General features: G+C 46.0%; 12 non-coding genes across 12 annotated transcripts; 4 read left to right on the plus strand and 8 right to left on the minus strand.

The window, feature by feature from the left end:
• Nucleotides 1-1435: 1435 nt before the first annotated feature.
• trnag-gcc (transfer RNA glycine (anticodon GCC)) lies at nucleotides 1436-1506 on the plus strand. Its single transcript has one exon. It is a non-coding gene; the product is annotated as a tRNA-Gly (tRNA).
• A 1183-nt stretch (nucleotides 1507-2689) lies between these two features.
• trnap-agg (transfer RNA proline (anticodon AGG)) lies at nucleotides 2690-2761 on the minus strand. Its single transcript has one exon. It is a non-coding gene; the product is annotated as a tRNA-Pro (tRNA).
• A 3277-nt stretch (nucleotides 2762-6038) lies between these two features.
• On the minus strand, nucleotides 6039-6110 carry trnap-agg (transfer RNA proline (anticodon AGG)). The gene has a single exon. It is a non-coding gene; the product is annotated as a tRNA-Pro (tRNA).
• A 1954-nt stretch (nucleotides 6111-8064) lies between these two features.
• On the plus strand, nucleotides 8065-8135 carry trnag-gcc (transfer RNA glycine (anticodon GCC)). The gene has a single exon. It is a non-coding gene; the product is annotated as a tRNA-Gly (tRNA).
• Nucleotides 8136-9327: 1192 nt separating this feature from the next.
• Nucleotides 9328-9399, minus strand: trnap-ugg (transfer RNA proline (anticodon UGG)). Its single transcript has one exon. It is a non-coding gene; the product is annotated as a tRNA-Pro (tRNA).
• Nucleotides 9400-12817: 3418 nt separating this feature from the next.
• trnap-ugg (transfer RNA proline (anticodon UGG)) lies at nucleotides 12818-12889 on the minus strand. Its single transcript has one exon. It is a non-coding gene; the product is annotated as a tRNA-Pro (tRNA).
• Nucleotides 12890-14928: 2039 nt separating this feature from the next.
• Nucleotides 14929-14999, plus strand: trnag-gcc (transfer RNA glycine (anticodon GCC)). Its single transcript has one exon. It is a non-coding gene; the product is annotated as a tRNA-Gly (tRNA).
• A 1183-nt stretch (nucleotides 15000-16182) lies between these two features.
• On the minus strand, nucleotides 16183-16254 carry trnap-agg (transfer RNA proline (anticodon AGG)). Its single transcript has one exon. It is a non-coding gene; the product is annotated as a tRNA-Pro (tRNA).
• Nucleotides 16255-19547: 3293 nt separating this feature from the next.
• On the minus strand, nucleotides 19548-19619 carry trnap-ugg (transfer RNA proline (anticodon UGG)). The gene has a single exon. It is a non-coding gene; the product is annotated as a tRNA-Pro (tRNA).
• Nucleotides 19620-23027: 3408 nt separating this feature from the next.
• On the minus strand, nucleotides 23028-23099 carry trnap-ugg (transfer RNA proline (anticodon UGG)). Its single transcript has one exon. It is a non-coding gene; the product is annotated as a tRNA-Pro (tRNA).
• Nucleotides 23100-25126: 2027 nt separating this feature from the next.
• trnag-gcc (transfer RNA glycine (anticodon GCC)) lies at nucleotides 25127-25197 on the plus strand. The gene has a single exon. It is a non-coding gene; the product is annotated as a tRNA-Gly (tRNA).
• A 1183-nt stretch (nucleotides 25198-26380) lies between these two features.
• On the minus strand, nucleotides 26381-26452 carry trnap-agg (transfer RNA proline (anticodon AGG)). Its single transcript has one exon. It is a non-coding gene; the product is annotated as a tRNA-Pro (tRNA).
• Between the last annotated feature and the right edge of the window lie 1112 nt (nucleotides 26453-27564).

Raw genomic sequence — 27564 nt, forward strand, 5'->3', positions numbered from 1 at the left:
CTAAGTTTAACCGAATGGAAGCTCCGGAGGAGGAGGGCATGCTCGTGTCACAGTAAGCCGTAGAGGAGCACCTTCCCCGGGCACGGGCGGTTCCAAGCGGCCCCTAAGTTTAACCGAATGGAAGCTCCGGAGGAGGAGGGCATGCTCGCGTCACAGTAAGCCGAAGAGGAGCACCGTCCCCGGGCACGGGCGGTTCCAAGCGGCCACTAAGTTTAACCGAATGGAAGCTCCGGAGGAGGAGCGCATGCTCGCGTCACAGTAAGCCGAAGAGGAGCACCTTCCCCGGGAACGGGCGGTTCCAAGCGGCCCCTAAGTTTAACCGAATGGAAGCTCCGGAGGAGGAGGGCGGGCGTGTGTCACAGTTAAGCCGAATAGGAGCACCTCTTCCGCCCGGGCAGGAGCGGAGCGTGAGGCTGTCAGTTATGAATGAATACATAAATAAATGAAGAATGCCACCTTTCATTTCACTGTCATGATCCGTGCCTGTCATGCCGCGTGTGTTTTTGTTTTTTCAGATGTGTGGGCGTTCCTCCAGCGATCGTCTCGCGCCATGCCGTCAGCTGCTGCGAGACGCGCTGATTACACTGAATATATTGTGATTATAATAAATATCTTTGTATCACCACCTTTTTTCCCGTGTCTGCGTTTGGAGAGTCCTGCTCAACCCTCCAGCTCTGCTGGAGGATCATAACATTCACAGGGCACACCGGACGGCGTACCAGCAGGTAAAAGTCGAAGTAATTAAATAAATACAAAAAGAAGTAATTGAATAAATACGAAAATAATGGCTGGGGAATAAAAAATAAGTTTTAATAATAATTTTTTTTTTTGTTATAACATGAATTTCACTCTCTCTCTCTCTACCCATATATATATATATATATATATATATATATTTATTTTATTTTTTTTATTTAAGCATTTTTGAAGGTGCGCCGCTACTTCGCGGATTTTCAGTTTTCGCGGGTGGTCTCGGTCCCCATTAACCGCGATAACCGGGGTATTACTGTATACCCGTAGTCCAACAAGCCAAAGTGCTTGCCACAAAGTATCGAAATCAGTTAACTTTATTGATTGTAGTCATAATTAATGTCAAGTGGTGGTGTTCCAACTATCAGAATCGCCACAGCTTAGTCTCATAATACTCAAATTTGGTATCTCACTGTAACATTATCAAACGTAATTAGGGTTTTCTCAATGTATTAATACAGGCGCGTATTATCGCAATGTATTGTTGGGGATCGTTCGTGCATCTTCCAGTATTTAATCGTTTCTGCAGAGTGATCTTACCGTTAAAGAAATGTATCGTTCACTTGATGCATTGCATACATGGCAAGAACGCTACATTTTAAGAAGGAAAAAACATGCATTATCAGGGCCAGATAAAACGTTTTCTATGGTGGACGTCTCTATTCTATTGGACAAGAACTATTAAGCATTGGTTGTTCAGTGGTAGAATTCTCGCTTGCCATGCGTGAGGCCCGAGTTCAATTCCCGGCCAATGCAATATGTTAGGCTGCGTGGTTACGCGTCAATTGCTATCATAATGTGTTGTCAGGCAGCGCCATCCCTGGTCTGTTCTCACCTGCGAATATGCCTTGTGTCATAACAACTATGTCTGCGGTCACCCTCATTATTGGGGGCGGGCATACAAAACTGTCTACCAGTTTTTAGAATATCAATAACATCCCATTTTCTAATGTGGAGACCCTAGGCTATTTGTCAGAACCTGCTGATGTTTTTACAAATCCGCTTTTTGGCCTAATTTTAGCAATTGCTTTTAATCAGGAGGTTTTTTCTTTTTAGTTGCAGTAAATTATTGCAAGTTCTGTTAATGGGACTGATCAAATACAAGGTTGGACGTGCTTTAAAAGGATACTGATGGACGGGGACGCAGGACGATTATTCTATAAAGTAGAAAGTATGCAGATCGGGGATTTTCATTTAATTCTGATGAAAAGGAGAGAGTGGATGACACCCCGAGTCTTAACCTGACCAGAGGTGGAAACTGAGGTATTGTCAAGTGTCATGGGAAAAACTGTCACTTTTGGTTTGAGAGGACTTGGTACCTATCTGTAGGATTTCAGTTTTATCATTGTTAAGTTGCAGAAAATTGGATGAGAACCAATAATAAATTTCGGGGAAGCAGTCAATAAATGGAGGAACCCGGAATAATGGCAGTTGATTATGTGGAGAGGTAGAGCTGAGTGTCATCTGCATAACAGTGGGAGTGTAGGTTTAGTTTGTGAAATATCTTGACAAGAGGTAGGGTATAGATAAAGAATGTCATGGAGTCTGTTCAGGAGGATGGTTTTAGAAATTGTATCGCAAGCTGCTATCAGATCAAAGAGGGTGAGAATGGTGATTAGGCCAGAGTCGGTTGCCGGTGATTTTGATCAGTGTTGTTTCTGTACTGTGGAGGGGTGGAAACTAGAGTAGAAATGTTCTAAGAGGTTGTAGGAGCTGATTTTGGACTGTAGCTAGGTAGCTAATGTCATTTCCAAGATTTTTGAAAAAAATGCGCGATTGGACCAAGGTTATTGAAATAATAAGGAACTCAAGCATTTTTTTGGGAGTGCTCGGGGTACAGTCTCAGTTTTGTTGTTTCATGTTAGTTTTTCCACCATCTCCCTGTATAGATTTGCATCAAAATTATGAGTTGACTAAGCGACCATACCGACTCTGAGATGGGCTCGTCCGGGATTTGAACCCGGGACCTCTCGCACCCTAAGCGAGAATCATACCCCTAGACCAACGAGCCACATTTAGCTGGGTAACTGACTGTTGGCCGCAAGCCTTCATCGACACTAAGACCCCGGATTTGAACCTGGAACCTCTCCCAACCAACCCTGAATTTACACTAAGAACCTGTTTGGATTTGAACGAGAAACCACTCACAACCATACCCAGAGCCAAATGAGCCACCTCCAATTGATGACATGCTCGTACCAGCGAAGAACCATTCCTATCAGTACGGAAGATTCAGGTGAACTCAAAGTAATCCAGTGTAATGATGGTCTTGTTTTGGATTTGAAAGAGGGTCCTCAGTGAGAATTACAGTAATACCCCGCTACTTCGCGGTTCACCTTTCGCGGCTTCAGTGCTTCGCGGGTCTAAAAAATATTCGGAGGCATTGTAGTTTCGCCGAGCGGCACGAGGGGGCGCTGGAGCGGTTAGACGGCCGGCGTGCGCCGAAGAGGAGAGTGGACGAAGAAGAGAGTGGACGAAGAAGAGCAAGTTCCCCCGGACACGATTGGTGGCGACGTTTCGCGCGGTTCGGACCGTACCAGAGTTCCGGCCGGCGTGCGTGGCAGTTAAGCCGTAGAGGAGCACCTTCCCCGAGCACGGGCGGTGTCAATCGGCCCCTAGGTTTAACCGAATGGAAGCTCCGGAGGAGGAGGGCATGCTCGCGTCACAGTAAGCCGTAGTGGAGCACCTTCCCCGGGCACGGGCGGTTCCAAGCGGCCCCTAAGTTTAACCGAATGGAAGCTCCGGAGGAGGAGGGCATGCTCGTGTCACAGTAAGCCGTAGAGGAGCACCTTCCCCGGGCACGGGCGGTTCCAAGCGGCCCCTAAGTTTAACCGAATGGAAGCTCCGGAGGAGGAGGGCATGCTCGCGTCACAGTAAGCCGAAGAGGAGCACCGTCCCCGGGCACGGGCGGTTCCAAGCGGCCCCTAAGTTTAACCGAATGGAAGCTCCGGAGGAGGAGGGCGGGCGTGTGTCACAGTTAAGCCGAATAGGAGCACCTCTTCCGCCCGGGCAGGAGCGGAGCGTGAGGCTGTCAGTTATGAATGAATAAATAAATAAATGAAGAATGCCACCTTTCATTTCACTGTCATGATCCGTGCCTGTCATGCCGCGTGTGTTTTTGTTTTTTCAGCTGTGTGGGCGTTCCTCCAGCGATCTTCTCGCGCCATGCCGTCAGCTGCTGCGAGACGCGCTGATTACACTGACTATATTGTGATTATAATAAATATCTTTCTATCACCACCTTTTTTCCCGTGTCTGCGTTTGGAGAGTCCTGCTCAACCCTCCAGCTCTGCTGGAGGATCATAACATTCACAGGCCACACCGGACGGCGTACCAGCAGGTAAAAGTCGAAGTAATTAAATAAATACAAAAAGAAGTAATTGAATAAATACGAAAATATTGGCTGGGGAATAAAAAATAAGTTTTAATAATAATTTGTTTTTTTTTGTTATAACATGAATTTCACACTCTCTCTCTCTACCCATATATATATATATATTTATTTATTTATTTTTAAGCATTTTTGAAGGTGCGCTGCTACTCCGCGGATTTTCAGTTTTCGCGGGTGGTCTCGGTCCCCATTAACCGCGATAACCGGGGTATTACTGTATACCCGTAGTCCAACGAGCCAAAGTGCTTGCCACAAAGTATCGAAATCAGTTAACTTTATAGATTGTAGTCATAATTAAAGTCAAGTGGTGGTGTTCCAACTATCAGAATCGCCACAGCTTAGTCTCATAATACTCAAATTTGGTATCTCACTGTAACATTATCAAACGTAATAAGGGTTTTCTCAATGTATTAATACAGGCGTGTATTATCGCAATGTATTGTTGGGGATCGTTCGTGCATCTTCCAGTATTTAATCGTTTCTGCAGAGTGATCTTACCGTTAAAGAAATGTATCGTTCACTTGATGCATTGCATACATGGCAAGAACGCTACATTTTAAGAAGGAAAAAACATGCATTATCAGGGCCAGATAAAACGTTTTCTATGGTGGACGTCTCTATTCTATTGGACAAGAAGTACTAATCATTGGTTGTTCAGTGGTAGAATTCTCGCTTGCCATCCGTGAGGCCCGAGTTCAATTCCCGGCCAATGCAATATGTTAGGCTGCGTGGTTACGCGTCAATTGCTATCATAATGTGTTGTCAGGCAGCGCCATCCCTGGTCTGTTCTCACCTGCGAATATGCCTTGTGTCGTAACAACTATGTCTGCGGTCACCCTCATTATTGGGGGCGGGGATACAAAACTGTCTACCAGTTTTTGGAATATCAATAACATTCCATTTTCTAATGTGGAGACCCTAGGCTATTTGTCAGAACCTGCTGATGTTTTTACAAATCCGCTTTTTGGCCAAATTTTAGCAATTGCTTTTAATCAGGAGGTTTTTTTTTTTTAGTTGCAGTAAATTATTGCAAGTTCTTTTAATGGGACTGATCAAATACAAGGTTGGACGTGCTTTAAAAGGATACTGATGGACGGGGACGCAGGACGATTATTCTATAAAGTAGAAAGTATGCAGATCGGGGATTTTCATTTAATTCTGATGAAAAGGAGAGAGTGGATGACACCCCGAGTCTTAACCTGACCAGAGGGGGAAACTGAGGTATTGTCAAGTGTTATGGGAAAAACTGTCACTTTTGGCTTGAGTGGACTTGGTACCTATCTGTAGGATTTCAGTTTTATCATGGTTAAGTTGCAGAAAATTGGATGAGAACCAATAATACATTTCGGGGAAGCAGTCAATAAATGGAGGAACCCGGAATAATGGCAGTTGATTATGTGGAGAGGTAGAGCTGAGTGTCATCTGCATAACAGTGGGAGTGTAGGTTTAGTTTGTGAAATATCTTGACAAGAGGTAGGGTATAGATAAAGAATGTCATGGAGTCTGTTCAGGAGGATGGTTTTAGAAATTGTATCGCAAGCTGCTATCAGATCAAAGAGGGTGAGAATGGTGATTAGGCCAGAGTCGGTTGCCGGTGATTTTGATCAGTGTTGTTTCTGTACTGTGGAGGGGTGGAAACTAGAGTAGAAATGTTCTAAGAGGTTGTAGGAGCTGATTTTGGACTGTAGCTAGGTAGCTAATGTCATTTCCAAGATTTTTGAAAAAAATGCGCGATTGGACCAAGGTTATTGAAATAATAAGGAACTCAAGCATTTTTTTGGGAGTGCTCGGGGTACAGTCTCAGTTTTGTTGTTTCATGTTAGTTTTTCCACCATCTCCCTGTATAGATTTGCATCAAAATTATGAGTTGACTAAGCGACCATACCGACTCTGAGATGGGCTCGTCCGGGATTTGAACCCGGGACCTCTCGCACCCTAAGCGAGAATCATACCCCTAGACCAACGAGCCACATTTAGCTGGGTAACTGACTGTTGGCCGCAAGCCTTCATCGACACTAAGACCCCGGATTTGAACCTGGAACCTCTCCCAACCAACCCTGAATTTACACTAAGAACCTGTTTGGATTTGAACGAGAAACCACTCACAACCATACCCAGAGCCAAATGAGCCACCTCCAATTGATGACATGCTCGTACCAGCGAAGAACCATTCCTATCAGTACGGAAGATTCAGGTGAACTCAAAGTAATCCAGTGTAATGATGGTCTTGTTTTGGATTTGAAAGAGGGTCCTCAGTGAGAATTACAGTAATACCCCACTACTTCGCGGTTCACCTTTCGCGGCTTCAGTGCTTCGCGGGTCTAAAAAATATTCGGAGGCATTGTAGTTTCGCCGAGCGGCACGAGGGAGCGCTGGAGCGGTTAGACGGCCGGCGTGCGCCGAAGAGGAGAGTGGACGAAGAAGAGAGTGGACGAAGAAGAGAGTGGACGAAGAAGAGCAAGTTCCCCCGGACACGATTGGTGGCGACGTTTTGCGCGGTTCGGACCGTACCAGAGTTCCGGCCGGCGTGCGTGGCAGTTAAGCCGTAGAGGAGCACCTTCCCCGAGCACGGGCGGTGTCAATCGGCCCCTAAGTTTAACCGAATGGAAGCTCCGGAGGAGGAGGGCATGCTCGCGTCACAGTAAGCCGTAGTGGAGCACCTTCCCCGGGCACGGGCGGTGTCAAGCGGCCCCTAAGTTTAACCGAATGGAAGCTCCGGAGGAGGAGGGCATGCTCGCGTCACAGTAAGCCGAAGAGGAGCACCGTCCCCGGGCACGGGCGGTTCCAAGCGGCCCCTAAGTTTAACCGAATGGAAGCTCCGGAGGAGGGGCGCATGCTCGCGTCACAGTAAGCCGAATAGGAGCACCTCTTCCGCCCGGGCAGGAGCGGAGCGTGAGGCTGTCAGTTATGAATGAATAAATATATAAATGAAGAATGCCACCTTTCATTTCACTGTCATGATCCGTGCCTGTCATGCCGCGTGTGATTTTGTTTTTTCAGCTGTGTGGGCGTTCCTCCAGCGATCTTCTCGCGCCATGCCGTCAGCTGCTGCGAGACGCGCTGATTACACTGACTATATTGTGATTATAATAAATATCTTTCTATCACCACCTTTTTTCCCGTGTCTGCGTTTGGAGAGTCCTGCTCAATCCTCCAGCTCTGCTGGAGGATCACAACATTCACAGGGCACACCGGATGGCGTACCAGCAGGTAAAAGTCGAAGTAATTAAATAAATACAAAAAGAAGTAATTGAATAAATACGAAAATAATGGCTGGGGAATAAAAAAGAAGTTTTAATAATAATTTGTTTTTTTTTTGTTATAACATGAATTTCACTCTCTCTCTCTCTACCCATATATATATATATATATATATATATATATTTATTTTATTTTTTTTATTTAAGCATTTTTGAAGGTGCGCCGCTACTTCGCGGATTTTCAGTTTTCGCGGGTGGTCTCGGTCCCCATTAACCGCGATAACCGGGGTATTACTGTATACCCGTAGTCCAACGAGCCAAAGTGCTTGCCACAAAGTATCGAAATCAGTTAACTTTATTGATTGTAGTCATAATTAAAGTCAAGTGGTGGTGTTCCAACTATCAGAATCGCCACAGCTTAGTCTCATAATACTCAAATTTGGTATCTCACTGTAACATTATCAAACGTAATTAGGGTTTTCTCAATGTATTAATACAGGCGCGTATTATCGCAATGTATTGTTGGGGATCGTTCGTGCATCTTCCAGTATTTAATCGTTTCTGCAGAGTGATCTTACCGTGAAAGAAATGTATCGTTCACTTGATGCATTGCATACATGGCAAGAACGCTACATTTTAAGAAGGAAAAAACATGCATTATCAGGGCCAGATAAAACGTTTTCTATGGTGGACGTCTCTATTCTATTGGACAAGAAGTACTAAGCATTGGTTGTTCAGTGGTAGAATTCTCGCTTGCCATGCGTGAGGCCCGAGTTCAATTCCCGGCCAATGCAATATGTTAGGCTGCGTGGTTAAGTGTCAATTGCTATCATAATGTGTTGTCAGGCAGCGCCATCCCTGGTCTGTTCTCACCTGCGAATATGCCTTGTGTCATAACAACTATGTCTGCGGTCACCCTCATTAATGGGGACGGGGATACAAAACTGTCTACCAGTTTTTAGAATATCAATAACATTCCATTTTCTAATGTGGAGACCCTAGGCTATTTGTCAGAACCTGCTGATGTTTTTACAAATCCGCTTTTTGGCCTAATTTTAGCAATTGCTTTTAATCAGGAGGTTTTTTTTTTTTTAGTTGCAGTAAATTATTGCAAGTTCTGTTAATGGGACTGATCAAATACAAGGTTGGACGTGCTTTAAAAAGATACTGATGGACGGGGACGCAGGACGATTATTCTATAAAGTAGAAAGTATGCAGATCGGGGATTTTCATTTAATTCTGATGAAAAGGAGAGAGTGGATGACACCCCGAGTCTTAACCTGACCAGAGGGGGAAACTGAGGTATTGTCAAGTGTCATGGGAAAAACTGTCACTTTTGGCTTGAGTGGACTTGGTACCTATCTGTAGGATTTCAGTTTTATCATGGTTAAGTTGCAGAAAATTGGATGAGAACCAATAATACATTTCGGGGAAGCAGTCAATAAATGGAGGAACCCGGAATAATGGCAGTTGATTATGTGGAGAGGTAGAGCTGAGTGTCATCTGCATAACAGTGGGAGTGTAGGTTTAGTTTGTGAAATATCTTGACAAGAGGTAGGGTATAGATAACTTATGTCTAGGAGTCTGTTCAGGAGGATGGTTTTAGAAATTGTATCGCAAGCTGCTATCAGATCAAAGAGGGTGAGAATGGTGATTAGGCCAGAGTCGGTTGCCGGTGATTTTGATCAGTGTTGTTTCTGTACTGTGGAGGGGTGGAAACTAGAGTAGAAATGTTCTAAGAGGTTGTAGGAGCTGATTTTGGACTGTAGCTAGGTAGCTAATGTCATTTCCAAGATTTTTGAAAAAAATGCGCGATTGGACCAAGGTTATTGAAATTATAAGGAACTCAAGCATTTTTTTGGGAGTACTCGGGGTACAGTCTCAGTTTTGTTGTTTCATGTTAGTTTTTCCACCATCTTCCTGTATAGATTTGCATCAAAATTATAAGTTGACTAAGAGACTGGGCGACCATACCGACACTGAGATGGGCACGTCCGGGATTTGAACCCGGGACCTCTCGCACCCAAAGCGAGAATCATACCCCTAGACCAACGAGCCACGTTTAGCTGGGTAACTGACTGTTGGCCGCAAGCCTTCATCGACACTAAGACCCCGGATTTGAACCTGGAACCTCTCCCAACCAACCCTGAATTTACACTAAGAACCTGTTTGGATTTGAACGAGAAACCACTCACAACCATACCCAGAGCCAAATGAGCCACCTCCAATTGATGACATGCTCGTACCAGCGAAGAACCATTCCTATCAGTACGGAAGATTCAGGTGAACTCAAAGTAATCCAGTGTAATGATGGTCTTGTTTTGGATTTGAAAGAGGGTGCTCAGTGAGAATTACAGTAATACCCCGCTACTTCGCGGTTCACCTTTCGCGGCTTCAGTGCTTCGCGGGTCTAAAAAATATTCGGAGGCATTGTAGTATCGCCGAGCGGCACGAGGGGGCGCTGGAGCGGTTAGACGGCCGGCGTGCGCCGAAGAGGAGAGTGGACGAAGAAGAGAGTGGACGAAGAAGAGAGTGGACGAAGAAGAGCAAGTTCCCCCGGACACGATTGGTGGCGACGTTTCGCGCGGTTCGGACCGTACCAGAGTTCCGGCCGGCGTGCGTGGCAGTTAAGCCGTAGAGGAGCACCTTCCCCGAGCACGGGCGGTGTCAATCGGCCCCTAAGTTTAACCGAATGGAAGCTCCGGAGGAGGAGGGCACGCTCGCGTCACAGTAAGCCGTAGTGGAGCACCTTCCCCGGGCACGGGCGGTTCCAAGCGGCCCCTAAGTTTAACCGAATGGAAGCTCCGGAGGAGGAGGGCATGCTCGTGTCACAGTAAGCCGTAGAGGAGCACCTTCCCCGGGCACGGGCGGTTCCAAGCGGCCCCTAAGTTTAACCGAATGGAAGCTCCGGAGGAGGAGGGCATGCTCGCGTCACAGTAAGCCGAAGAGGAGCACCGTCCCCGGGCACGGGCGGTTCCAAGCGGCCACTAAGTTTAACCGAATGGAAGCTCCGGAGGAGGAGCGCATGCTCGCGTCACAGTAAGCCGAAGAGGAGCACCTTCCCCGGGAACGGGCGGTTCCAAGCGGCCCCTAAGTTTAACCGAATGGAAGCTCCGGAGGAGGAGGGCGGGCGTGTGTCACAGTTAAGCCGAATAGGAGCACCTCTTCCGCCCGGGCAGGAGCGGAGCGTGAGGCTGTCAGTTATGAATGAATACATAAATAAATGAAGAATGCCACCTTTCATTTCACTGTCATGATCCGTGCCTGTCATGCCGCGTGTGTTTTTGTTTTTTCAGATGTGTGGGCGTTCCTCCAGCGATCGTCTCGCGCCATGCCGTCAGCTGCTGCGAGACGCGCTGATTACACTGACTATATTGTGATTATAATAAATATCTTTGTATCACCACCTTTTTTCCCGTGTCTGCGTTTGGAGAGTCCTGCTCAACCCTCCAGCTCTGCTGGAGGATCATAACATTCACAGGGCACACCGGACGGCGTACCAGCAGGTAAAAGTCGAAGTAATTAAATAAATACAAAAAGAAGTAATTGAATAAATACGAAAATAATGGCTGGGGAATAAAAAATAAGTTTTAATAATAATTTTTTTTTTTTCGTTATAACATGAATTTCACACTCTCTCTCTCTACCCATATATATATATATATATATATATATATATTTATTTATTTATTTTTAAGCATTTTTGAAGGTGCGCCGCTACTTCGCGGATTTTCAGTTTTCGCGGGTGGTCTCGGTCCCCATTAACCGCGATAACCGGGGTATTACTGTATACCCGTAGTCCAACGAGCCAAAGTGCTTGCCACAAAGTATCGAAATCAGTTAACTTTATAGATTGTAGTCATAATTAAAGTCAAGTGGTGGTGTTCCAACTATCAGAATCGCCACAGCTTATTCTCATAATACTCAAATTTGGTATCTCACTGTAACATTATCAAACGTAATAAGGGTTTTCTCAATGTATTAATACAGGCGTGTATTATCGCAATGTATTGTTGGGGATCGTTCGTGCATCTTCCAGTATTTAATCGTTTCTGCAGAGGGATCTTACCGTTAAAGAAATGTATCGTTCACTTGATGCATTGCATACATGGCAAGAACGCTACATTTTAAGAAGGAAAAAACATGCATTATCAGGGCCAGATAAAACGTTTTCTATGGTGGACGTCTCTATTCTATTGGACAAGAAGTACTAATCATTGTTTGTTCAGTGGTAGAATTCTCGCTTGCCATCCGTGAGGCCCGAGTTCAATTCCCGGCCAATGCAATATGTTAGGCTGCGTGGTTACGCGTCAATTGCTATCATAATGTGTTGTCAGGCAGCGCCATCCCTGGTCTGTTCTCACCTGCGAATATGCCTTGTGTCGTAACAACTATGTCTGCGGTCACCCTCATTATTGGGGGCGGGGATACAAAACTGTCTACCAGTTTTTGGAATATCAATAACATTCCATTTTCTAATGTGGAGCCCCGAGGCTATTTGTCAGAACCTGCTGATGTTTTTACAAATCCGCTTTTTGGCCTAATTTTAGCAATTGCTTTTAATCAGGAGGTTTTTTCTTTTTAGTTGCAGTAAATTATTGCAAGTTCTGTTAATGGGACTGATCAAATACAAGGTTGGACGTGCTTTAAAAGGATACTGATGGACGGGGACGCAGGACGATTATTCTATAAAGTAGAAAGTATGCAGATCGGGGATTTTCATTTAATTCTGATGAAAAGGAGAGAGTGGATGACACCCCGAGTCTTAACCTGACCAGAGGGGGAAACTGAGGTATTGTCAAGTGTCATGGGAAAAACTGTCACTTTTGGCTTGAGTGGACTTGGTACCTATCTGTAGGATTTCAGTTTTATCATGGTTAAGTTGCAGAAAATTGGATGAGAACCAATAATACATTTCGGGGAAGCAGTCAATAAATGGAGGAACCCGGAATAATGGCAGTTGATTATGTGGAGAGGTAGAGCTGAGTGTCATCTGCATAACAGTGGGAGTGTAGGTTTAGTTTGTGAAATATCTTGACAAGAGGTAGGGTATAGATAAAGAATGTCATGGAGTCTGTTCAGGAGGATGGTTTTAGAAATTGTATCGCAAGCTGCTATCAGATCAAAGAGGGTGAGAATGGTGATTAGGCCAGAGTCGGTTGCCGGTGATTTTGATCAGTGTTGTTTCTGTACTGTGGAGGGGTGGAAACTAGAGTAGAAATGTTCTAAGAGGTTGTAGGAGCTGATTTTGGACTGTAGCTAGGTAGCTAATGTCATTTCCAAGATTTTTTAAAAAAATGTGCGATTGGACCAAGGTTATTGAAATTATAAGGAACTCAAGCATTTTTTGGGGAGTATTCAGGGTACAGTCTCAGTTTTGTTGTTTCATGTTAGTTTTTCCAGCATCTCCCTGTATAGATTTGCATCAAAATTATAAGTTGACTAAGAGACTGGGCGACCATACCGACACTGAGATGGGCTCGTCCGGGATTTGAACCCCGGACCTCTCGCACCCAAAGCGAGAATCATACCCCTAGACCAACGAGCCACGTTTAACTAGTTAACTGCCTGTTGGCCGCAAGCCTTCATCGACACTAAGACCCCGGATTTGAACCTGGAACCTCTCCCAACCAACCCTGAATTTACACTAAGAACCTGTTTGGATTTGAACGAGAAACCACTCACAACCATACCCAGAGCCCAATGAGCCACCTCCAATTGATGACATGCTCGTACCAGCGAAGAACCATTCCTATCAGTACGGAAGATTCAGGTGAACTCAAAGTAATCCAGTGTAATGATGGTCTTGTTTTGGATTTGAAAAAGGGTCCTCAGTGAGAATTATAGTAATACCCCGCTACTTCGCGGTTCACCTTTCGCGGCTTCAGTGCTTCGCGGGTCTAAAAAATATTCGGGGGCATTGTAGTCTCGCCGAGCGGTACGAGAGGGCGCTGGAGCGGTTATACGGCCGGCGTGCGCCGAAGAGGAGAGTGGACGAAGAAGAGAGTGGACGAACAAGAGCAAGTTCCCCCGGACACGATTGGTGGCGACGTTTCGCGCGGTTCGGACCGTACCAGAGTTCCGGCCGGCGTGCGTGGCAGTTAAGCCGTAGAGGAGCACCTTCCCCGAGCACGGGCGGTGTCAATCGGCCCCTAAGTTTAACCGAATGGAAGCTCCGGAGGAGGAGTGCATGCTCGCGTCACAGTAAGCCGTAGAGGAGCACCTTCCCCGGGCACAGGCGGTTCCAAGCGGCCCCTAAGTTTAATCGAATGGAAGCTCCGGAGGAGGAGGGCATGCTCGCGTCACAGTAAGCCGTAGAGGAGCACCTTCCCCGGGCACGGGCGGTTCCAAGCGGCCCCTAAGTTTAACCGAATGGAAGCTCCGGAGTCGGAGGGCATGCTCGCGTCACAGTAAGCCGAAGAGGAGCACCTTGCCCGGGCACGGGCGGTTCCAAGCGGCCCCTAAGTTTAACCGAACGGAAGCTCCGGAGGAGGAGGGCAGGCGTGTGTCACAGTTAAGCCGAATAGGAGCACCTCTTCCGCCCGGGCAGGAGCGGAGCGTGAGGCTGTCAGTTATGAATGAATAAATAAATAAATGAATAATGCCACATTTCATTTCACTGTCATGATCCGTGCCTGTCATGCCGCGTGTGTTTTTGTTTTTTCAGCTGTGTGGGCGTTCCTCCAGCGGTCGTCTCGCGCCATGCCGTCAGCTGCTGCGAGACGCGCTGATTACACTGACTATATTGTGATTATAATAAATATCTTTGTATAACCACCTTTTTTCCCGTGTCTGCGTTTGGAGAGTCCTGCTCATTCCTCCAGCTCTGCTGGAGGATCATAACATTCACAGGGCACACCGGACGGTGTACCAGCAGGTAAAAGTCGAAGTAATTAAATAAATACAAAAAGAAGTAATTGAATAAATACGAAAATAATGGCTGGGGAATAAAAAATAAGTTTTAATAATAATTTTTTTTTTTGTTATAACATGAATTTCACTCTCTCTCTCTCTACCCATATATATATATATATATATATATATATATTTATTTTATTTTTTTTATTTAAGCATTTTTGAAGGTGCGCCGCTACTTCGCGGATTTTCAGTTTTCGCGGGTGGTCTCGGTCCCCATTAACCGCGATAACCGGGGTATTACTGTATACCCGTAGTCCAACAAGCCAAAGTGCTTGCCACAAAGTATCGAAATCAGTTAACTTTATTGATTGTAGTCATAATTAATGTCAAGTGGTGGTGTTCCAACTATCAGAATCGCCACAGCTTAGTCTCATAATACTCAAATTTGGTATCTCACTGTAACATTATCAAACGTAATTAGGGTTTTCTCAATGTATTAATACAGGCGCGTATTATCGCAATGTATTGTTGGGGATCGTTCGTGCATCTTCCAGTATTTAATCGTTTCTGCAGAGTGATCTTACCGTTAAAGAAATGTATCGTTCACTTGATGCATTGCATACATGGCAAGAACGCTACATTTTAAGAAGGAAAAAACATGCATTATCAGGGCCAGATAAAACGTTTTCTATGGTGGACGTCTCTATTCTATTGGACAAGAACTATTAAGCATTGGTTGTTCAGTGGTAGAATTCTCGCTTGCCATGCGTGAGGCCCGAGTTCAATTCCCGGCCAATGCAATATGTTAGGCTGCGTGGTTACGCGTCAATTGCTATCATAATGTGTTGTCAGGCAGCGCCATCCCTGGTCTGTTCTCACCTGCGAATATGCCTTGTGTCATAACAACTATGTCTGCGGTCACCCTCATTATTGGGGGCGGGCATACAAAACTGTCTACCAGTTTTTAGAATATCAATAACATCCCATTTTCTAATGTGGAGACCCTAGGCTATTTGTCAGAACCTGCTGATGTTTTTACAAATCCGCTTTTTGGCCTAATTTTAGCAATTGCTTTTAATCAGGAGGTTTTTTCTTTTTAGTTGCAGTAAATTATTGCAAGTTCTGTTAATGGGACTGATCAAATACAAGGTTGGACGTGCTTTAAAAGGATACTGATGGACGGGGACGCAGGACGATTATTCTATAAAGTAGAAAGTATGCAGATCGGGGATTTTCAATTAATTCTGATGAAAAGGAGAGAGTGGATGACACCCCGAGTCTTAACCTGACCAGAGGGGGAAACTGAGGTATTGTCAAGTGTCATGGGAAAAACTGTCACTTTTGGCTTGAGTGGACTTGGTACCTATCTGTAGGATTTCAGTTTTATCATGGTTAAGTTGCAGAAAATTGGATGAGAACCAATAATAAATTTCGGGGAAGCAGTCAATAAATGGAGGAACCCGGAATAATGGCAGTTGATTATGTGGAGAGGTAGAGCTGAGTGTCATCTGCATAACAGTGGGAGTGTAGGTTTAGTTTGTGAAATATCTTGACAAGAGGTAGGGTATAGATAAAGAATGTCATGGAGTCTGTTCAGGAGGATGGTTTTAGAAATTGTATCGCAAGCTGCTATCAGATCAAAGAGGGTGAGAATGGTGATTAGGCCAGAGTCGGTTGCCGGTGATTTTGATCAGTGTTGTTTCTGTACTGTGGAGGGGTGGAAACTAGAGTAGAAATGTTCTAAGAGGTTGTAGGAGCTGATTTTGGACTGTAGCTAGGTAGCTAATGTCATTTCCAAGATTTTTGAAAAAAATGCGCGATTGGACCAAGGTTATTGAAATAATAAGGAACTCAAGCATTTTTTTGGGAGTGCTCGGGGTACAGTCTCAGTTTTGTTGTTTCATGTTAGTTTTTCCACCATCTCCCTGTATAGATTTGCATCAAAATTATGAGTTGACTAAGCGACCATACCGACTCTGAGATGGGCTCGTCCGGGATTTGAACCCGGGACCTCTCGCACCCTAAGCGAGAATCATACCCCTAGACCAACGAGCCACATTTAGCTGGGTAACTGACTGTTGGCCGCAAGCCTTCATCGACACTAAGACCCCGGATTTGAACCTGGAACCTCTCCCAACCAACCCTGAATTTACACTAAGAACCTGTTTGGATTTGAACGAGAAACCACTCACAACCATACCCAGAGCCAAATGAGCCACCTCCAATTGATGACATGCTCGTACCAGCGAAGAACCATTCCTATCAGTACGGAAGATTCAGGTGAACTCAAAGTAATCCAGTGTAATGATGGTCTTGTTTTGGATTTGAAAGAGGGTCCTCAGTGAGAATTACAGTAATACCCCGCTACTTCGCGGTTCACCTTTCGCGGCTTCAGTGCTTCGCGGGTCTAAAAAATATTCGGAGGCATTGTAGTTTCGCCGAGCGGCACGAGGGGGCGCTGGAGCGGTTAGACGGCCGGCGTGCGCCGAAGAGGAGAGTGGACGAAGAAGAGAGTGGACGAAGAAGAGCAAGTTCCCCCGGACACGATTGGTGGCGACGTTTCGCGCGGTTCGGACCGTACCAGAGTTCCGGCCGGCGTGCGTGGCAGTTAAGCCGTAGAGGAGCACCTTCCCCGAGCACGGGCGGTGTCAATCGGCCCCTAGGTTTAACCGAATGGAAGCTCCGGAGGAGGAGGGCATGCTCGCGTCACAGTAAGCCGTAGTGGAGCACCTTCCCCGGGCACGGGCGGTTCCAAGCGGCCCCTAAGTTTAACCGAATGGAAGCTCCGGAGGAGGAGGGCATGCTCGTGTCACAGTAAGCCGTAGAGGAGCACCTTCCCCGGGCACGGGCGGTTCCAAGCGGCCCCTAAGTTTAACCGAATGGAAGCTCCGGAGGAGGAGGGCATGCTCGCGTCACAGTAAGCCGAAGAGGAGCACCGTCCCCGGGCACGGGCGGTTCCAAGCGGCCCCTAAGTTTAACCGAATGGAAGCTCCGGAGGAGGAGGGCGGGCGTGTGTCACAGTTAAGCCGAATAGGAGCACCTCTTCCGCCCGGGCAGGAGCGGAGCGTGAGGCTGTCAGTTATGAATGAATAAATAAATAAATGAAGAATGCCACCTTTCATTTCACTGTCATGATCCGTGCCTGTCATGCCGCGTGTGTTTTTGTTTTTTCAGCTGTGTGGGCGTTCCTCCAGCGATCTTCTCGCGCCATGCCGTCAGCTGCTGCGAGACGCGCTGATTACACTGACTATATTGTGATTATAATAAATATCTTTCTATCACCACCTTTTTTCCCGTGTCTGCGTTTGGAGAGTCCTGCTCAACCCTCCAGCTCTGCTGGAGGATCATAACATTCACAGGCCACACCGGACGGCGTACCAGCAGGTAAAAGTCGAAGTAATTAAATAAATACAAAAAGAAGTAATTGAATAAATACGAAAATATTGGCTGGGGAATAAAAAATAAGTTTTAATAATAATTTGGTTTTTTTTGTTATAACATGAATTTCACACTCTCTCTCTCTACCCATATATATATATATATATATATATTTATTTATTTATTTTTAAGCATTTTTGAAGGTGCGCTGCTACTTCGCGGATTTTCAGTTTTCGCGGGTGGTCTCGGTCCCCATTAACCGCGATAACCGGGGTATTACTGTATACCCGTAGTCCAACGAGCCAAAGTGCTTGCCACAAAGTATCGAAATCAGTTAACTTTATAGATTGTAGTCATAATTAAAGTCAAGTGGTGGTGTTCCAACTATCAGAATCGCCACAGCTTAGTCTCATAATACTCAAATTTGGTATCTCACTGTAACATTATCAAACGTAATAAGGGTTTTCTCAATGTATTAATACAGGCGTGTATTATCGCAATGTATTGTTGGGGATCGTTCGTGCATCTTCCAGTATTTAATCGTTTCTGCAGAGTGATCTTACCGTTAAAGAAATGTATCGTTCACTTGATGCATTGCATACATGGCAAGAACGCTACATTTTAAGAAGGAAAAAACATGCATTATCAGGGCCAGATAAAACGTTTTCTATGGTGGACGTCTCTATTCTATTGGACAAGAAGTACTAATCATTGGTTGTTCAGTGGTAGAATTCTCGCTTGCCATCCGTGAGGCCCGAGTTCAATTCCCGGCCAATGCAATATGTTAGGCTGCGTGGTTACGCGTCAATTGCTATCATAATGTGTTGTCAGGCAGCGCCATCCCTGGTCTGTTCTCACCTGCGAATATGCCTTGTGTCGTAACAACTATGTCTGCGGTCACCCTCATTATTGGGGGCGGGGATACAAAACTGTCTACCAGTTTTTGGAATATCAATAACATTCCATTTTCTAATGTGGAGACCCTAGGCTATTTGTCAGAACCTGCTGATGTTTTTACAAATCCGCTTTTTGGCCAAATTTTAGCAATTGCTTTTAATCAGGAGGTTTTTTTTTTTTAGTTGCAGTAAATTATTGCAAGTTCTTTTAATGGGACTGATCAAATACAAGGTTGGACGTGCTTTAAAAGGATACTGATGGACGGGGACGCAGGACGATTATTCTATAAAGTAGAAAGTATGCAGATCGGGGATTTTCATTTAATTCTGATGAAAAGGAGAGAGTGGATGACACCCCGAGTCTTAACCTGACCAGAGGGGGAAACTGAGGTATTGTCAAGTGTTATGGGAAAAACTGTCACTTTTGGCTTGAGTGGACTTGGTACCTATCTGTAGGATTTCAGTTTTATCATGGTTAAGTTGCAGAAAATTGGATGAGAACCAATAATACATTTCGGGGAAGCAGTCAATAAATGGAGGAACCCGGAATAATGGCAGTTGATTATGTGGAGAGGTAGAGCTGAGTGTCATCTGCATAACAGTGGGAGTGTAGGTTTAGTTTGTGAAATATCTTGACAAGAGGTAGGGTATAGATAACTTATGTCTAGGAGTCTGTTCAGGAGGATGGTTTTAGAAATTGTATCGCAAGCTGCTATCAGATCAAAGAGGGTGAGAATGGTGATTAGGCCAGAGTCGGTTGCCGGTGATTTTGATCAGTGTTGTTTCTGTACTGTGGAGGGGTGGAAACTAGAGTAGAAATGTTCTAAGAGGTTGTAGGAGCTGATTTTGGACTGTAGCTAGGTAGCTAATGTCATTTCCAAGATTTTTGAAAAAAATGCGCGATTGGACCAAGGTTATTGAAATTATAAGGAACTCAAGCATTTTTTTGGGAGTACTCGGGGTACAGTCTCAGTTTTGTTGTTTCATGTTAGTTTTTCCACCATCTTCCTGTATAGATTTGCATCAAAATTATAAGTTGACTAAGAGACTGGGCGACCATACCGACACTGAGATGGGCACGTCCGGGATTTGAACCCGGGACCTCTCGCACCCAAAGCGAGAATCATACCCCTAGACCAACGAGCCACGTTTAGCTGGGTAACTGACTGTTGGCCGCAAGCCTTCATCGACACTAAGACCCCGGATTTGAACCTGGAACCTCTCCCAACCAACCCTGAATTTACACTAAGAACCTGTTTGGATTTGAACGAGAAACCACTCACAACCATACCCAGAGCCAAATGAGCCACCTCCAATTGATGACATGCTCGTACCAGCGAAGAACCATTCCTATCAGTACGGAAGATTCAGGTGAACTCAAAGTAATCCAGTGTAATGATGGTCTTGTTTTGGATTTGAAAGAGGGTGCTCAGTGAGAATTACAGTAATACCCCGCTACTTCGCGGTTCACCTTTCGCGGCTTCAGTGCTTCGCGGGTCTAAAAAATATTCGGAGGCATTGTAGTATCGCCGAGCGGCACGAGGGGGCGCTGGAGCGGTTAGACGGCCGGCGTGCGCCGAAGAGGAGAGTGGACGAAGAAGAGAGTGGACGAAGAAGAGAGTGGACGAAGAAGAGCAAGTTCCCCCGGACACGATTGGTGGCGACGTTTCGCGCGGTTCGGACCGTACCAGAGTTCCGGCCGGCGTGCGTGGCAGTTAAGCCGTAGAGGAGCACCTTCCCCGAGCACGGGCGGTGTCAATCGGCCCCTAAGTTTAACCGAATGGAAGCTCCGGAGGAGGAGGGCACGCTCGCGTCACAGTAAGCCGTAGTGGAGCACCTTCCCCGGGCACGGGCGGTTCCAAGCGGCCCCTAAGTTTAACCGAATGGAAGCTCCGGAGGAGGAGGGCATGCTCGTGTCACAGTAAGCCGTAGAGGAGCACCTTCCCCGGGCACGGGCGGTTCCAAGCGGCCCCTAAGTTTAACCGAATGGAAGCTCCGGAGGAGGAGGGCATGCTCGCGTCACAGTAAGCCGAAGAGGAGCACCGTCCCCGGGCACGGGCGGTTCCAAGCGGCCACTAAGTTTAACCGAATGGAAGCTCCGGAGGAGGAGCGCATGCTCGCGTCACAGTAAGCCGAAGAGGAGCACCTTCCCCGGGAACGGGCGGTTCCAAGCGGCCCCTAAGTTTAACCGAATGGAAGCTCCGGAGGAGGAGGGCGGGCGTGTGTCACAGTTAAGCCGAATAGGAGCACCTCTTCCGCCCGGGCAGGAGCGGAGCGTGAGGCTGTCAGTTATGAATGAATACATAAATAAATGAAGAATGCCACCTTTCATTTCACTGTCATGATCCGTGCCTGTCATGCCGCGTGTGTTTTTGTTTTTTCAGATGTGTGGGCGTTCCTCCAGCGATCGTCTCGCGCCATGCCGTCAGCTGCTGCGAGACGCGCTGATTACACTGACTATATTGTGATTATAATAAATATCTTTGTATCACCACCTTTTTTCCCGTGTCTGCGTTTGGAGAGTCCTGCTCAACCCTCCAGCTCTGCTGGAGGATCATAACATTCACAGGGCACACCGGACGGCGTACCAGCAGGTAAAAGTCGAAGTAATTAAATAAATACAAAAAGAAGTAATTGAATAAATACGAAAATAATGGCTGGGGAATAAAAAATAAGTTTTAATAATAATTTTTTTTTTTTTGTTATAACATGAATTTCACACTCTCTCTCTCTACCCATATATATATATATATATATTTATTTATTTATTTTTAAGCATTTTTGAAGGTGCGCCGCTACTTCGCGGATTTTCAGTTTTCGCGGGTGGTCTCGGTCCCCATTAACCGCGATAACCGGGGTATTACTGTATACCCGTAGTCCAACGAGCCAAAGTGCTTGCCACAAAGTATCGAAATCAGTTAACTTTATAGATTGTAGTCATAATTAAAGTCAAGTGGTGGTGTTCCAACTATCAGAATCGCCACAGCTTATTCTCATAATACTCAAATTTGGTATCTCACTGTAACATTATCAAACGTAATAAGGGTTTTCTCAATGTATTAATACAGGCGTGTATTATCGCAATGTATTGTTGGGGATCGTTCGTGCATCTTCCAGTATTTAATCGTTTCTGCAGAGGGATCTTACCGTTAAAGAAATGTATCGTTCACTTGATGCATTGCATACATGGCAAGAACGCTACATTTTAAGAAGGAAAAAACATGCATTATCAGGGCCAGATAAAACGTTTTCTATGGTGGACGTCTCTATTCTATTGGACAAGAAGTACTAATCATTGTTTGTTCAGTGGTAGAATTCTCGCTTGCCATCCGTGAGGCCCGAGTTCAATTCCCGGCCAATGCAATATGTTAGGCTGCGTGGTTACGCGTCAATTGCTATCATAATGTGTTGTCAGGCAGCGCCATCCCTGGTCTGTTCTCACCTGCGAATATGCCTTGTGTCGTAACAACTATGTCTGCGGTCACCCTCATTATTGGGGGCGGGGATACAAAACTGTCTACCAGTTTTTGGAATATCAATAACATTCCATTTTCTAATGTGGAGCCCCGAGGCTATTTGTCAGAACCTGCTGATGTTTTTACAAATCCGCTTTTTGGCCTAATTTTAGCAATTGCTTTTAATCAGGAGGTTTTTTCTTTTTAGTTGCAGTAAATTATTGCAAGTTCTGTTAATGGGACTGATCAAATACAAGGTTGGACGTGCTTTAAAAGGATACTGATGGACGGGGACGCAGGACGATTATTCTATAAAGTAGAAAGTATGCAGATCGGGGATTTTCATTTAATTCTGATGAAAAGGAGAGAGTGGATGACACCCCGAGTCTTAACCTGACCAGAGGGGGAAACTGAGGTATTGTCAAGTGTCATGGGAAAAACTGTCACTTTTGGCTTGAGTGGACTTGGTACCTATCTGTAGGATTTCAGTTTTATCATGGTTAAGTTGCAGAAAATTGGATGAGAACCAATAATACATTTCGGGGAAGCAGTCAATAAATGGAGGAACCCGGAATAATGGCAGTTGATTATGTGGAGAGGTAGAGCTGAGTGTCATCTGCATAACAGTGGGAGTGTAGGTTTAGTTTGTGAAATATCTTGACAAGAGGTAGGGTATAGATAAAGAATGTCATGGAGTCTGTTCAGGAGGATGGTTTTAGAAATTGTATCGCAAGCTGCTATCAGATCAAAGAGGGTGAGAATGGTGATTAGGCCAGAGTCGGTTGCCGGTGATTTTGATCAGTGTTGTTTCTGTACTGTGGAGGGGTGGAAACTAGAGTAGAAATGTTCTAAGAGGTTGTAGGAGCTGATTTTGGACTGTAGCTAGGTAGCTAATGTCATTTCCAAGATTTTTTAAAAAAATGTGCGATTGGACCAAGGTTATTGAAATTATAAGGAACTCAAGCATTTTTTGGGGAGTATTCAGGGTACAGTCTCAGTTTTGTTGTTTCATGTTAGTTTTTCCAGCATCTCCCTGTATAGATTTGCATCAAAATTATAAGTTGACTAAGAGACTGGGCGACCATACCGACACTGAGATGGGCTCGTCCGGGATTTGAACCCCGGACCTCTCGCACCCAAAGCGAGAATCATACCCCTAGACCAACGAGCCACGTTTAACTAGTTAACTGCCTGTTGGCCGCAAGCCTTCATCGACACTAAGACCCCGGATTTGAACCTGGAACCTCTCCCAACCAACCCTGAATTTACACTAAGAACCTGTTTGGATTTGAACGAGAAACCACTCACAACCATACCCAGAGCCCAATGAGCCACCTCCAATTGATGACATGCTCGTACCAGCGAAGAACCATTCCTATCAGTACGGAAGATTCAGGTGAACTCAAAGTAATCCAGTGTAATGATGGTCTTGTTTTGGATTTGAAAAAGGGTCCTCAGTGAGAATTATAGTAATACCCCGCTACTTCGCGGTTCACCTTTCGCGGCTTCAGTGCTTCGCGGGTCTAAAAAATATTCGGGGGCATTGTAGTCTCGCCGAGCGGTACGAGAGGGCGCTGGAGCGGTTATACGGCCGGCGTGCGCCGAAGAGGAGAGTGGACGAAGAAGAGAGTGGACGAACAAGAGCAAGTTCCCCCGGACACGATTGGTGGCGACGTTTCGCGCGGTTCGGACCGTACCAGAGTTCCGGCCGGCGTGCGTGGCAGTTAAGCCGTAGAGGAGCACCTTCCCCGAGCACGGGCGGTGTCAATCGGCCCCTAAGTTTAACCGAATGGAAGCTCCGGAGGAGGAGTGCATGCTCGCGTCACAGTAAGCCGTAGAGGAGCACCTTCCCCGGGCACAGGCGGTTCCAAGCGGCCCCTAAGTTTAATCGAATGGAAGCTCCGGAGGAGGAGGGCATGCTCGCGTCACAGTAAGCCGTAGAGGAGCACCTTCCCCGGGCACGGGCGGTTCCAAGCGGCCCCTAAGTTTAACCGAATGGAAGCTCCGGAGTCGGAGGGCATGCTCGCGTCACAGTAAGCCGAAGAGGAGCACCTTGCCCGGGCACGGGCGGTTCCAAGCGGCCCCTAAGTTTAACCGAACGGAAGCTCCGGAGGAGGAGGGCAGGCGTGTGTCACAGTTAAGCCGAATAGGAGCACCTCTTCCGCCCGGGCAGGAGCGGAGCGTGAGGCTGTCAGTTATGAATGAATAAATAAATAAATGAAGAATGCCACCTTTCATTTCACTGTCATGATCCGTGCCTGTCATGCCGCGTGTGTTTTTGTTTTTTCAGCTGTGTGGGCGTTCCTCCAGCGGTCGTCTCGCGCCATGCCGTCAGCTGCTGCGAGACGCGCTGATTACACTGACTATATTGTGATTATAATAAATATCTTTGTATAACCACCTTTTTTCCCGTGTCTGCGTTTGGAGAGTCCTGCTCATTCCTCCCGCTCTGCTGGAGGATCATAACATTCACAGGGCACACCGGACGGTGTACCAGCAGGTAAAAGTCGAAGTAATTAAATAAATACAAAAAGAAGTAATTGAATAAATACGAAAATAATGGCTGGGGAATAAAAAATAAGTTTTAATAATAATTTTTTTTTTTGTTATAACATGAATTTCACTCTCTCTCTCTCTACCCATATATATATATATATATTTATTTTATTTTTTTTATTTAAGCATTTTTGAAGGTGCGCCGCTACTTCGCGGATTTTCAGTTTTCGCGGGTGGTCTCGGTCCCCATTAACCGCGATAACCGGGGTATTACTGTATACCCGTAGTCCAACAAGCCAAAGTGCTTGCCACAAAGTATCGAAATCAGTTAACTTTATTGATTGTAGTCATAATTAATGTCAAGTGGTGGTGTTCCAACTATCAGAATCGCCACAGCTTAGTCTCATAATACTCAAATTTGGTATCTCACTGTAACATTATCAAACGTAATTAGGGTTTTCTCAATGTATTAATACAGGCGCGTATTATCGCAATGTATTGTTGGGGATCGTTCGTGCATCTTCCAGTATTTAATCGTTTCTGCAGAGTGATCTTACCGTTAAAGAAATGTATCGTTCACTTGATGCATTGCATACATGGCAAGAACGCTACATTTTAAGAAGGAAAAAACATGCATTATCAGGGCCAGATAAAACGTTTTCTATGGTGGACGTCTCTATTCTATTGGACAAGAACTATTAAGCATTGGTTGTTCAGTGGTAGAATTCTCGCTTGCCATGCGTGAGGCCCGAGTTCAATTCCCGGCCAATGCAATATGTTAGGCTGCGTGGTTACGCGTCAATTGCTATCATAATGTGTTGTCAGGCAGCGCCATCCCTGGTCTGTTCTCACCTGCGAATATGCCTTGTGTCATAACAACTATGTCTGCGGTCACCCTCATTATTGGGGGCGGGCATACAAAACTGTCTACCAGTTTTTAGAATATCAATAACATCCCATTTTCTAATGTGGAGACCCTAGGCTATTTGTCAGAACCTGCTGATGTTTTTACAAATCCGCTTTTTGGCCTAATTTTAGCAATTGCTTTTAATCAGGAGGTTTTTTCTTTTTAGTTGCAGTAAATTATTGCAAGTTCTGTTAATGGGACTGATCAAATACAAGGTTGGACGTGCTTTAAAAGGATACTGATGGACGGGGACGCAGGACGATTATTCTATAAAGTAGAAAGTATGCAGATCGGGGATTTTCATTTAATTCTGATGAAAAGGAGAGAGTGGATGACACCCCGAGTCTTAACCTGACCAGAGGTGGAAACTGAGGTATTGTCAAGTGTCATGGGAAAAACTGTCACTTTTGGTTTGAGAGGACTTGGTACCTATCTGTAGGATTTCAGTTTTATCATTGTTAAGTTGCAGAAAATTGGATGAGAACCAATAATAAATTTCGGGGAAGCAGTCAATAAATGGAGGAACCCGGAATAATGGCAGTTGATTATGTGGAGAGGTAGAGCTGAGTGTCATCTGCATAACAGTGGGAGTGTAGGTTTAGTTTGTGAAATATCTTGACAAGAGGTAGGGTATAGATAAAGAATGTCATGGAGTCTGTTCAGGAGGATGGTTTTAGAAATTGTATCGCAAGCTGCTATCAGATCAAAGAGGGTGAGAATGGTGATTAGGCCAGAGTCGGTTGCCGGTGATTTTGATCAGTGTTGTTTCTGTACTGTGGAGGGGTGGAAACTAGAGTAGAAATGTTCTAAGAGGTTGTAGGAGCTGATTTTGGACTGTAGCTAGGTAGCTAATGTCATTTCCAAGATTTTTGAAAAAAATGCGCGATTGGACCAAGGTTATTGAAATAATAAGGAACTCAAGCATTTTTTTGGGAGTGCTCGGGGTACAGTCTCAGTTTTGTTGTTTCATGTTAGTTTTTCCACCATCTCCCTGTATAGATTTGCATCAAAATTATGAGTTGACTAAGCGACCATACCGACTCTGAGATGGGCTCGTCCGGGATTTGAACCCGGGACCTCTCGCACCCTAAGCGAGAATCATACCCCTAGACCAACGAGCCACATTTAGCTGGGTAACTGACTGTTGGCCGCAAGCCTTCATCGACACTAAGACCCCGGATTTGAACCTGGAACCTCTCCCAACCAACCCTGAATTTACACTAAGAACCTGTTTGGATTTGAACGAGAAACCACTCACAACCATACCCAGAGCCAAATGAGCCACCTCCAATTGATGACATGCTCGTACCAGCGAAGAACCATTCCTATCAGTACGGAAGATTCAGGTGAACTCAAAGTAATCCAGTGTAATGATGGTCTTGTTTTGGATTTGAAAGAGGGTCCTCAGTGAGAATTACAGTAATACCCCGCTACTTCGCGGTTCACCTTTCGCGGCTTCAGTGCTTCGCGGGTCTAAAAAATATTCGGAGGCATTGTAGTTTCGCCGAGCGGCACGAGGGGGCGCTGGAGCGGTTAGACGACCGGCGTGCGCCGAAGAGGAGAGTGGACGAAGAAGAGAGTGGACGAAGAAGAGCAAGTTCCCCCGGACACGATTGGTGGCGACGTTTCGCGCGGTTCGGACCGTACCAGAGTTCCGGCCGGCGTGCGTGGCAGTTAAGCCGTAGAGGAGCACCTTCCCCGAGCACGGGCGGTGTCAATCGGCCCCTAGGTTTAACCGAATGGAAGCTCCGGAGGAGGAGGGCATGCTCGCGTCACAGTAAGCCGTAGTGGAGCACCTTCCCCGGGCACGGGCGGTTCCAAGCGGCCCCTAAGTTTAACCGAATGGAAGCTCCGGAGGAGGAGGGCATGCTCGTGTCACAGTAAGCCGTAGAGGAGCACCTTCCCCGGGCACGGGCGGTTCCAAGCGGCCCCTAAGTTTAACCGAATGGAAGCTCCGGAGGAGGAGGGCATGCTCGCGTCACAGTAAGCCGAAGAGGAGCACCGTCCCCGGGCACGGGCGGTTCCAAGCGGCCCCTAAGTTTAACCGAATGGAAGCTCCGGAGGAGGAGGGCGGGCGTGTGTCACAGTTAAGCCGAATAGGAGCACCTCTTCCGCCCGGGCAGGAGCGGAGCGTGAGGCTGTCAGTTATGAATGAATAAATAAATAAATGAAGAATGCCACCTTTCATTTCACTGTCATGATCCGTGCCTGTCATGCCGCGTGTGTTTTTGTT

Source organism: Idiotropiscis lumnitzeri, chromosome 12, assembly GCF_059441095.1.
Source record: "Idiotropiscis lumnitzeri isolate Australia: NSW breed Sydney's pygmy pipehorse chromosome 12, RoL_Ilum_1.0, whole genome shotgun sequence".
In the NCBI taxonomy this organism is placed as follows: Eukaryota; Metazoa; Chordata; class Actinopteri; order Syngnathiformes; family Syngnathidae; genus Idiotropiscis; species Idiotropiscis lumnitzeri.